The 10,091-nt window shown below is 42.7% G+C and overlaps 1 pseudogene; it reads left to right on the forward strand.

Annotated features, from left to right (window-relative positions):
* Positions 1-8,460, forward strand: part of LOC104677692 — a 30,265-nt pseudogene extending 21,805 nt beyond the window's left edge.
* Positions 8,461-10,091: the final 1,631 nt, after the last annotated feature.

Genomic DNA, 10,091 nt, shown 5'->3' on the forward strand with positions numbered 1-10,091 from the left:
AGTAGCTGGAATTACAGGCATGTACCACCATGCCCAGCTAATTTTTGTATTTTCGGTAAAGATGAGATTTTGCCATGTTGGCCAGGCTGGTCTCAAACTCCTGGCCTCAAATGATCTGCCCACCTCAGCCTCCTAAAGTCCTGGAATTACAGGCATGAGCCACCATGCCTGGCTGACATGCTAGGATTTTGATGGTGAATGTGGTGAATACCTACACCTGAGGACTATCAGGAGCCACTTTCAACACCATCTGCACATTTGCCCACTTCTTCTGTGATGACAATTAGATCAAATTCTGTCACATCCTGCCCCTGCTGAAGCTCATCTGACATACTTCAGGCAACAGTAAGATAATCGTTGTGTTCTTTGACAATTTTTATGATTACAGCTGGCACTAGGGTCATCCTGATCTCCTGCCTACTAAACATCAGGGCTTTGAGGGTGAAGTCATCAAGTGGCAAAGCCAAGGTTTTATCCGTCCACTGTGCCTCCCACCTAACTGCTATGACCTTCCTTTGGGATCCTCATCTTCAGACATGTGAAGTATCTCAGATAAATCTCTGAAAGAAGACAAGTTGGTATCATGTCCTGCACCATTTTTATTCCTATGCAAAGACTTTTGATCCAAAGTCTAAAGAAGGATATACAAGTTGCCTTCAGAAAGGCCATAAGTAACTTCTGGGTTTTTGAGAGGCTGTAACTCTAGATGAAACTTCTTCTTGGCCAATCTCCTCTTAAAGTCCTTAAGCTATTGAAGGATGAGCAGGGTGTGACTTCCCCAATAGCTGCTTGACCAACTTACAAGATCAGTTGTTTCCCATTTGTGAACAATCCTGCTCCTCCACCTGATTCATGTCTGCCTATTTTCATCTATTCTCTATCCCAAGCCTCTCAGAACCTTCCTGGAACCTGTTTTCCAAGAGTCATAGAATCTCAACATTGGAAGTGCCTTTTAAAGTCATCTTTGTCCACCCTACTCCACCACTCCTCTCCATGTCCAAACATCCTTACCTTACTTACCTAATGTTTCCAGAACTATTGTTTTTCCCTTCCCATCTCTTCTCTTGTCAGAACCATCACTCTATTTATCCTGAAAATTTTCACTAAGTGTTAAAAGGGGAAGATTTCAATTATTTTATTTGCATAATTCAAGATTTGGGTTCTGTAGGGGTTCACATATATTTATTTATTGTATAATGAAAAAGACAGTTTAGTAAGTTAAAATTATAACATTTCCTAAAATTATTGTTTCATTGATTTTAAAACTGTTCTTAGGCTAGGCATGGTGACTCACCCCAGCACTTTGGGAGGCCAAGGCAGGAGAATCACTTGAGTCGAAGAGTTCGAGACCAGCCTTGGCAATAAAGTGAGACCTCGTCTCTATAAAAAAGAAAAATTATAATTAAAAACTGTTCTTAAGTTATATATTGGGTGGGTATCTCAAAGTTCTGTCATTATCTCACCCTTAGAAAATAAGCCAAAAGTCGGTGAGTCCATAAAAGAGATTTGAAGCAGCAGACACATTCTCCTGCTTGTCTAGAAGGGGTAGGCTGCCTTGTTGTTAGAGATGTGGCCATATGGCAAGGGCTTCTAAGTCAGTCCCTGGCTGACAGCTGGCCAGGAAATGGGCACCACAGCTATGCAAATAGCAGGCAAATGAATTCAACCAACGACCTGAAAGAGTTTGGAGGAGGACCTTGAGCCTCAGATGAGACTGAAGCCCCACACAATAACTTGATTTCAGTCATGAAAGACCATGAGCAGACAACCCCTATGCTGACTCTTGACTCATGGAAATTATAAGATTTGTGTTGCTTTGAGCTGCTAAATGTAGTAACTTGTTATTCAGCAACAAAAAATTACTTGTAAACTAAAAGTTAGGTTTAAAGCAGAGGCCAATAAGCTTTCTCCATAAAGGGCCAGAGTAAACATTTTAGGCTTTTCAAACCAAATGGTCTTTCTCACAGGTACTCAAGTCTGCCATTCTAGTGAGAAAGAAGCCGTTGGGCAATACATAAACAAATGAGTGTGGCTGTATTGCAATAGACTTATAACAGGCAGCAGGCTAGATTTGTACTATGGGCCATAGCTTGCTGATCCCTGAGTTAATGCATATCCAGTACTTGGTACATGGGTTGGCACATAGTAAGTGATGATTCCTTTAGTAATCATCATCATTAAAAGAAGGGACTGGATCACACTGATTCTGGCCCATGATCATCAGATGCAATTACCTACAACCCATGCCATCACTTGTCTTAGCTTCTTCAGGCTGCTGTAACAAAATGCCATTAACTGGGTGGCTTTTAAACAACAGAAATTTACTTCTAATACTTCTGAAGTCTAGGAAGTCAAAGATCAAGGTGCTAGCAGATTCCATGTCTGGTCAAGGCCCACTTTCTGGTTCATAGGTGGCACCTTCTTGCTGTGCCTTCAAGTCACAGAAAGGGACCGGCAGCTACCTGGAGCCTCTTTCATAAAGGAACTAATTCCATTCATCAAGGTTCTGCTATCATGACCTAAGCACCTCCCAAAATTTCCACGTCCTAACACCGTCACGTTGGTGATCATGTTTCAATGTATGGATTTGGGGGACACAGTTGCCATGCACCCTAAACAGGTGTCTGCTGCTCATGGCAGCTCCTGAAGTTTTGTCTGCTTTAATAAAGTCTTCGCTAGAGAATAAAATACCTAGGAATACAACTTACAAGGGACATCAAGGACCTCTTCAAGGAGAACTACAAACCACTGGTCAAGGAAATGACAGAGGACACAAACAAATGGAAAAACATTCCATGCTCCTGGATAGGAAGAATCAATATCATGAAAATGGCCATACTGCCCAAGGTAATTTATAGATTCAATGCTATTCCCATCAAGCTACCATTGACTGTCTTCACAGAATTAGAAAAACTACTTTAAATTTCATATGGAACCAAAAAAGATCCCATAGTGCCAAGACAATCTTAAGCAAAAAGAACAAAGCCAGAAGCATCATGCTACCTGACTTCAAACTATGCTACGAATCTACAGTAACCAAAACAGCATGGTACTGGTACCAAAACAGATATATAGACCAAAGGAACAGAACAGAGGCCTCAGAAATAACACCACACATCCACAACCATCTGATTTTTTTACAAACCTGACAAAAACAAGAAATGGGGGAAGGATTCCCTATTAAATAAATGGTGTTGAGAAAACTGGCTAGCCATATGCAGAAAACTGAAACTGGACCCCTTCCTTATACCTTATACAAAAATTAACTCAAGATGGATTAAAGACTTCAATGCAAAACCTAAAACCGTAAAAATCCTAGAAGAAAACCTAGGCAATACCATTCAGGACATATGCATGGGCAAAGACTTCATGACTAAAACACCAAAAGCAATGGTAACAAAAGCCAAAATTGACAAATGGGATCTAATTAAACTAAAGAGCTTCTGCACAGCAAAGGAAATATCATTAGAGTGAAAAGGCAACCTACAGAATGGGAGAAAATTGTTGCAATCTATCCATCCAACAAAGGTCTAATATCCAGAATCTACAAGGAACTTAAACAAATTTACAAGAAAAAAAAAAAACAACTCCATCAAAAAGTGGGCAAAGGATATGAACATACACTTCTCAAAAGAAGACATTTATGTGGCCAATAAACATATGAAAACAAGCTCATCATCACTGGTCATTAGAGAAATGCAAATCAAAACCACAATGAGATACCATCTCACGCCAGTTAGAATGGCAATCATTAAAAAGTCAGGAAACAACAGATGCTGGAGAGGATGTGGACAGTGTGGTGATTCCTCAAGGATCTAGAACTAGAAATATCATTTGACCCAACAATCGCATTACTGAGTATATACCCAAGGGATAAATCATTCTACTTTAAAGACACATGCACACATAGGTTTATTGCAGCACTATTTACAATAGCAAAGACTATTGCAACACTATTTACAATAGTAAACCCAAATACCCATCAATGATAGACTGGATAAAGAAAATGTGGCACATATACACCATGAAATACTATGCAGCCATAAAAAAGAATGAGTTCATGTCTTTTGCAAGGACATGGGTGAAGCTGGAAGCCATCATTCTCAGCAAACTAACACAGGAATAGAAAACCAAACACCACATGTTCTCACTCATAAGTGGGAGTTGAACAATGAGAACACATGGACACAGGGAGGGGAACATCACACACCAGGGCATGTAGCAGGGTGGGGGGCAAGGGGAGAGATAGCATTAGGAGAAATACCTAATGTATGAGGGGCTTAAAATCTAGATGACAGGTTGGCGGGTGCAGCAAACCACCATGGCACATGTACACCTATGTAACAAACCTGCATGTTCTGCACAAGTATTCCAGAACTTAAAGTATAATTAAAAAAAAAAAATTAAAGCCTTTACTATCACTTTTTGGAAGTCAGTTCACCAGCAAACAGGAAACTTACAGAAAGTCGCCATTTTGGATTCTTAGCATTCTTTGTGAAGATATTGCAAGAAATGTTACGAAACGGACAGTGTGTGCTAAGTTCTATTTGTACATTCATACTCTATGTATAAAATAAAGATTCATACATGTAATAAAACATTGACATAAGAAGAAAAAGTCAAATGAATAAAGCAGTTGGATTTCTGCCATTTAAATTCTGCAAATTTAAAGATACCACAACATATATTCTATATTTTGGAGAATTATGGTTTAGACCCAAACTGCATCCCTATGAATTCACATAATATTTATTTTAGTAGATAAATCACAGATGGACAGAGAGAGCTTATTGAGTCATACACTGTCAAAATGAGACACTTTATTGGAAATACAAGCATGGATGCTGGTTTGTCATTCATCATGACTAATTATGGAAAAGAGAAAGTGATATTGATTTTGATCCATTTGCTGGAACAGGTGGCCTCCTGATAGCAACTGCTCATTTTGATGCACATGTGTATGAGACAGGCATCAACTATAACACAGTTTATGGCTCAGGAAAGGCAGGTAAGAAAACCCAGAAATGGAGAGGACCATATGAAAACATCAGGGCAAATCTTTGTCAGTATGGTTTAGAGAAGGTAATACTTTCTCTAATACATTTCAACAAATATGGTTGACCATACTAAATTTCCTGGTTTCAGATACATCTAAACTTTCCTGGAGAATGGCACATATTTTATTTTATTTTATTTTATTTTATTTTATTTTATTTTATTTTATTATTATTATTTTTTTGAGACGGAGTCTTGCTCTGTCGCCCGGGCTGGAGTGCAGTGGCCGGATCTCAGATCACTGCAAGCTCCGCCTCCCGGGTTTTACGCCATTCTCCTGCCTCAGCCTCCGGAGTAGCTGGGACTACAGGCGCCCGCCACCTCACCCGGCTAGGGTTTTTTTTTTTTTTTTGTATTTTTAGTAGAGATGGGGTTTCACGGTGTTAGCCAGGATGGTCTCAATCTCCTGACCTCGTGATCCGCCCGTCTCGGCCTCCCAAAGTGCTGGGATTACAGGCTTGAGCCACCGCGCCCAGCCCGCGGCACATATTTTAATGCAGTAATTACTGATCCTCCATATGGCATTAAAGAGTCTACAAGAAGAACAGATTCACGGAAGGAAATATTAATAGGGATAGAAAAATGTCCAGGAAGCCACATTCCTTGAGTTATCATCAGAGTAATATGTTTTTTGACCTGCTAACCTTTGCAGCTGAGACTCTCATGTTATTTGGAAGACTAATCTATTGGTTACAAATATATACAGCAGAATACACTGATGAGATAACACCCCCATACATATTTTAATAGATGTTAAATGAAAAAAATAAACCCTACGAAGTAAATTGAACAATTGTTTCAAAGTTGTCTGTTTTATAGATGTTTTTGTTGTATGTATTATAAGTCTTTTGAACCTCATTTAATATATATCTGTACTTTTAAATGTTAATGGAGATTGACTCAAAACAGTTATATTTTTACAATTAATCTACAAGAAAATTAATTTTTTTAACTTTTATTTTAAGTACAATGGTACATGCGAAGGTTTGTTACATAGGTAAACTCATGTCATAAGGGATTGTTGTACTGATTATTTCATCACCCAGGAATTAGACCCAGTACCCAATAGTTATCTTTTCTGCTTCTCTCCCTCCTCCTACCCTCCGCCCTCAAAAAATTAATATTCTTGACTCTCTAAACATCTCTGCCAGATATAAGCAAGTAATAATGGTTATGAATTTATTTGATAGATTTATCTAATTTCATTTTGGATTGTAATTTACTTACATTGCCACTAGTGAATCTTAATAAAAATCTCTAAATAAATAAATAAATTTGGAGAGCATGCAGACATTCAGACCATAACACCACTCGTATCTGGAAAAGTTTGTTCTCGTAGTATGTTGCTGCAAGGCTCATCCACAGCCCTTGGTCATTGCCCTCTTCTTATCCCAGTCCTTTTATGCTATTGGCCCTTTGCAGGGTAGATTTAATCAAAGGAATGCAAACTTTACTTCACTAGGCTCTTTCCCATAGGAGAAAGACAAGTTTGGCTGCCTTTTTTTTTTTTTTTTGGATGCTGCTCTGTCTTCCAGGCTGGAATGCACTGGTGCAGTGGTGCCATCTCTGCTCAAAGCAACCTCTGCCTCCCAGATTCAAGCAATTCTCCTGCCTCAGTCTCCCAAGTAGCAGAGACTACAGGCATGCACCACCACACCTAGCTAATTTTTGCATTTTTAGTAGAGACAGGGTTTTACCATGTTGGCCAGGCTGGTCTCAAACTCCTGTGATCTGCCTGCCTTGGCTTCCAAAAGTGCTTTGATTATAGGCATGAGCCACAATGCCCAACCCCTGTCTGGCTTCTTGAGAAATTAAGTGTCTTAGGAAATACATATGCAGCCCATTTGGGAGCAAGGCAAGGGCAGACCTTAGAGAGAGAAGCGTTTCTTTTCTCCCAGTTGCCACTGGATACAAAACAGTCCCCTGGAAATAAAAGAAGTTTGCTTCTCCTTTTTGGATCATAAAGTTTGTGGAGCTGAACTGAGGAAACCCTGTGATCCTTGCCTGACAAGACCAACCCATGACCTCTAGGCCAGCATCATTCATGAGACCAGGGTCTTCTGTGGGTAGCAGAAGGGAATGGGCTGGACTGGTTATTTGACACAGAGGGAACTGGTTAGCATTCTTCTCTCAAGAGGCCCAGAGGACAAACAAAGTAACCTACTGTCCACCCAGATGGAATGTGAGGTAGCCCCATCCTGTCTCTTAGCCCCTCAACCAACCCACAGCCCAAACATCTATGGCTAGAGCTTGATAGTGAAGACACTGTGGCCATGGCTCAGTGCCCATACAGGGCAGATGATGACTCATGTGCACTACTGTCTGTGTTGAGTGATTCAAGAGCCACCATGTCCACAGAACTTATGTCACTGAAGTCTAAAGTTCCAATGTCAGTGCTGCCTTTTTTGTTAAATAGTAGGGTGGTCCTGGAGGAGCCTGTGGGAAACCAACCACGTGGGACCTGTGAATTCTGATTTGCAAATATTGATATGCATGAGCATCGGGACCTCAAGGTAGGATGGGGGAGATTTTTGCTCAGACACCTAGGAGTGTGTGGGGTGGTGGGTGACACAGTGTACACGCCAGGACTACTTTTGAGCTTCTATTAGAGTGGGGGAGAAAGTATATAATGTACAGCTAAAGTGATTGTTTTCAAGAGTTTTAAGAGCAATGCTGGAGCAGGACCTGGTGGTTCACACCTGTAATCCCAGCACTGGGGGAGGCCAAGGTAGGTGGATCGCTTGAGGTCAGGAGTTCAAGACCAGCCTGGCCAACATGGTGAAACCCCCCACCCATCGCCACTAAAAAAAAAAAAAAAAAAAAAAAATTATGCAGGCATGGTGGCGTACGCCTGTAGTACCAGCTACTCGGGAGGCTGAGGCAGGAGAACAGCTTGAACCTGGGAGGTGGAGGTTGCAGTGAGCCAAGATGGCACCACTGCACTCCAGCCTGGGTGACAGAGCAAGATGCCATCTCAAAAATAATAAAAATAATAATAATAAAAGAGTGATGCTGGGGCACACAGCTCTGCTGCAAAGCCCAGCTAATAAAACAAGACCCAGAGTTTGGAGAGAGAGGTGTTTTGTTTTGTTTTGTTTTGTTGTTGGAGATAGGGTCTCACTCTGTCATACAGGCTGGAATGCAGTGGCGCCATCTTGACTTACCGCAGCCTCAACCTCCTGGGCTCAAGTGATCTCCCACTTCAGCTTCCCCAGTAGCTAGGACTACAGGCATATACCACTGCAGCCTAATTTCTTACTTTTTCACAGAGACAAGATCTCACTATGTTGCCAAGGCTGGTCTCAAACTCCTGGGCTCAAGCAATTCACCTGCTTCAGCCTCCCAAAGTGTTGGGATTATAAGTATGTACCATGGCACCCAGCGCTGAGGAGAAAGTTTGTATAGCCCTTTCCTCCGGGCACATAGAAGAGCCCAAATGCAGTGAGGACTGAAACTAGGAAAAGATCCTTCTCACATCTTGAGGATTTGGGCAGCCTTGTGACTCCAGGAACCAGTACTCAGGGCGAGAGAGCCACAATCCAAGCAGAACCAGCCTCCCCAAGTGTAGCTGAGAAAGAGAATGTGCCTCCTTCCAGAGGTCTGCACACCGCAGGTGTCACAGAGAGGAAGGGGACAGTGAACTGGTTCCGTCACGTATGAAACACCCTCTGGGGCCTCCCAGACAGTTTAGAGGAGGCTGTGAGACTGCCCTCAAGTCTGCTCTGAAGCTGGCAAGAACAACAGGGCCCACGAATCCAGGGTGTTAACTCCAGGTGAGGCATGGAGTCTCCCATGTGGGAGGCATGGACTCACTTGAGTAACAGTCACAAAACAAGTCCCTGTGAGTGGACACCCCCAGGAAACCTTCAAGCAGCCATTAGAGCCACCGGACTGTCGCTCACAGGCGGAGACAGTCCCCACATGGCTGGACAAACAAGCAGAATTTCCCCTGGGCTGTTTGCTCTCCCTTTCTGAGGCTCCTGAATCTGTTCTCGGGACTGTCATGGGCAGAATAATGTGTTCGACAATTTATATTCACGGACGCGAGGATCTCCAGCGCTGCACTTTTCCTGCTCCCTGGTGCCCACTTCAGGCCAACCGGTGTATAGTCCCTGCCCATAATCTTCCCCACTTGCCTCCCACCAAACTGCTCTCTGGAGAGTCCCTGAGAGCCGCTATTTACACCGCTATGCTGTTGTTATTGAATTACCAATGCTACAATAACCACCTCTTATTTTTCATAGCACTTGAAAATTGGAGACGCTCTTTTGATGACCGAATGATCACACTGAAGCTTTACAACAGCCAAGTGGGCAGGGAAGGCAATCACTCCCATTTTACCTGAGATAAAAGTGAGACCCACAGACGTTAAATATCTGGCCCTGGGTCAGGATTTGAATCCTGGGAACTATTTTTGGTGTCACTTGGGAAGTGTCACACTAAGAGGGTCTTCCTGCCTGGCATGGGCTCATTCCCGTGAGCTGTTGGAGGGATGCTGTGTAACAGAATAATTTCAGGCTTCAGCCAACAACCCGGCATGGACACCATGGCGTTGGGTGTCCTGAGCTTTTTTTTTTTTTGAGACGGAGTCTCACTCTGTTGCCCAGGCTGGAGTGCAATGACAACCTCAGCTCACTGCAACCTTTGCCTCCCAGGCTCAAGTGATTCTCCTGCCTCAGTCTCCCAAGTAGCTGGATTTATAGGCACCTGCCATCATGCCCAGCTAATTTTTCTGTCTGTGTATGTGTGTATTTTTGTAGAGACGGGGTTCAACATGTTGATCAGGCTGGTCTTGAACTCCTGACCTCAGGTGATCCACCCACCTCGGCCTCCCAAAGTGCTGGGATTACAGGCATAAGCCACTGTGCCAGGCCAGGTGTCCTGGGCTTTATTGGAGCTCATGGCAAGTTGTCTCTCTTGCTCTGTGAGGCAGCTTGGGTGAGAAAGGACCTGGTGCATGGTCCTCCTTTCCTCCCCCATAGGGAAATACTTCAAAACACTCGGCAGCCCAGCTGCATCAATGTCCCATCCAGCAA

This window comes from Rhinopithecus roxellana, chromosome 15, assembly GCF_007565055.1.
Source record: "Rhinopithecus roxellana isolate Shanxi Qingling chromosome 15, ASM756505v1, whole genome shotgun sequence".
Classification (NCBI taxonomy): Eukaryota; Metazoa; Chordata; class Mammalia; order Primates; family Cercopithecidae; genus Rhinopithecus; species Rhinopithecus roxellana.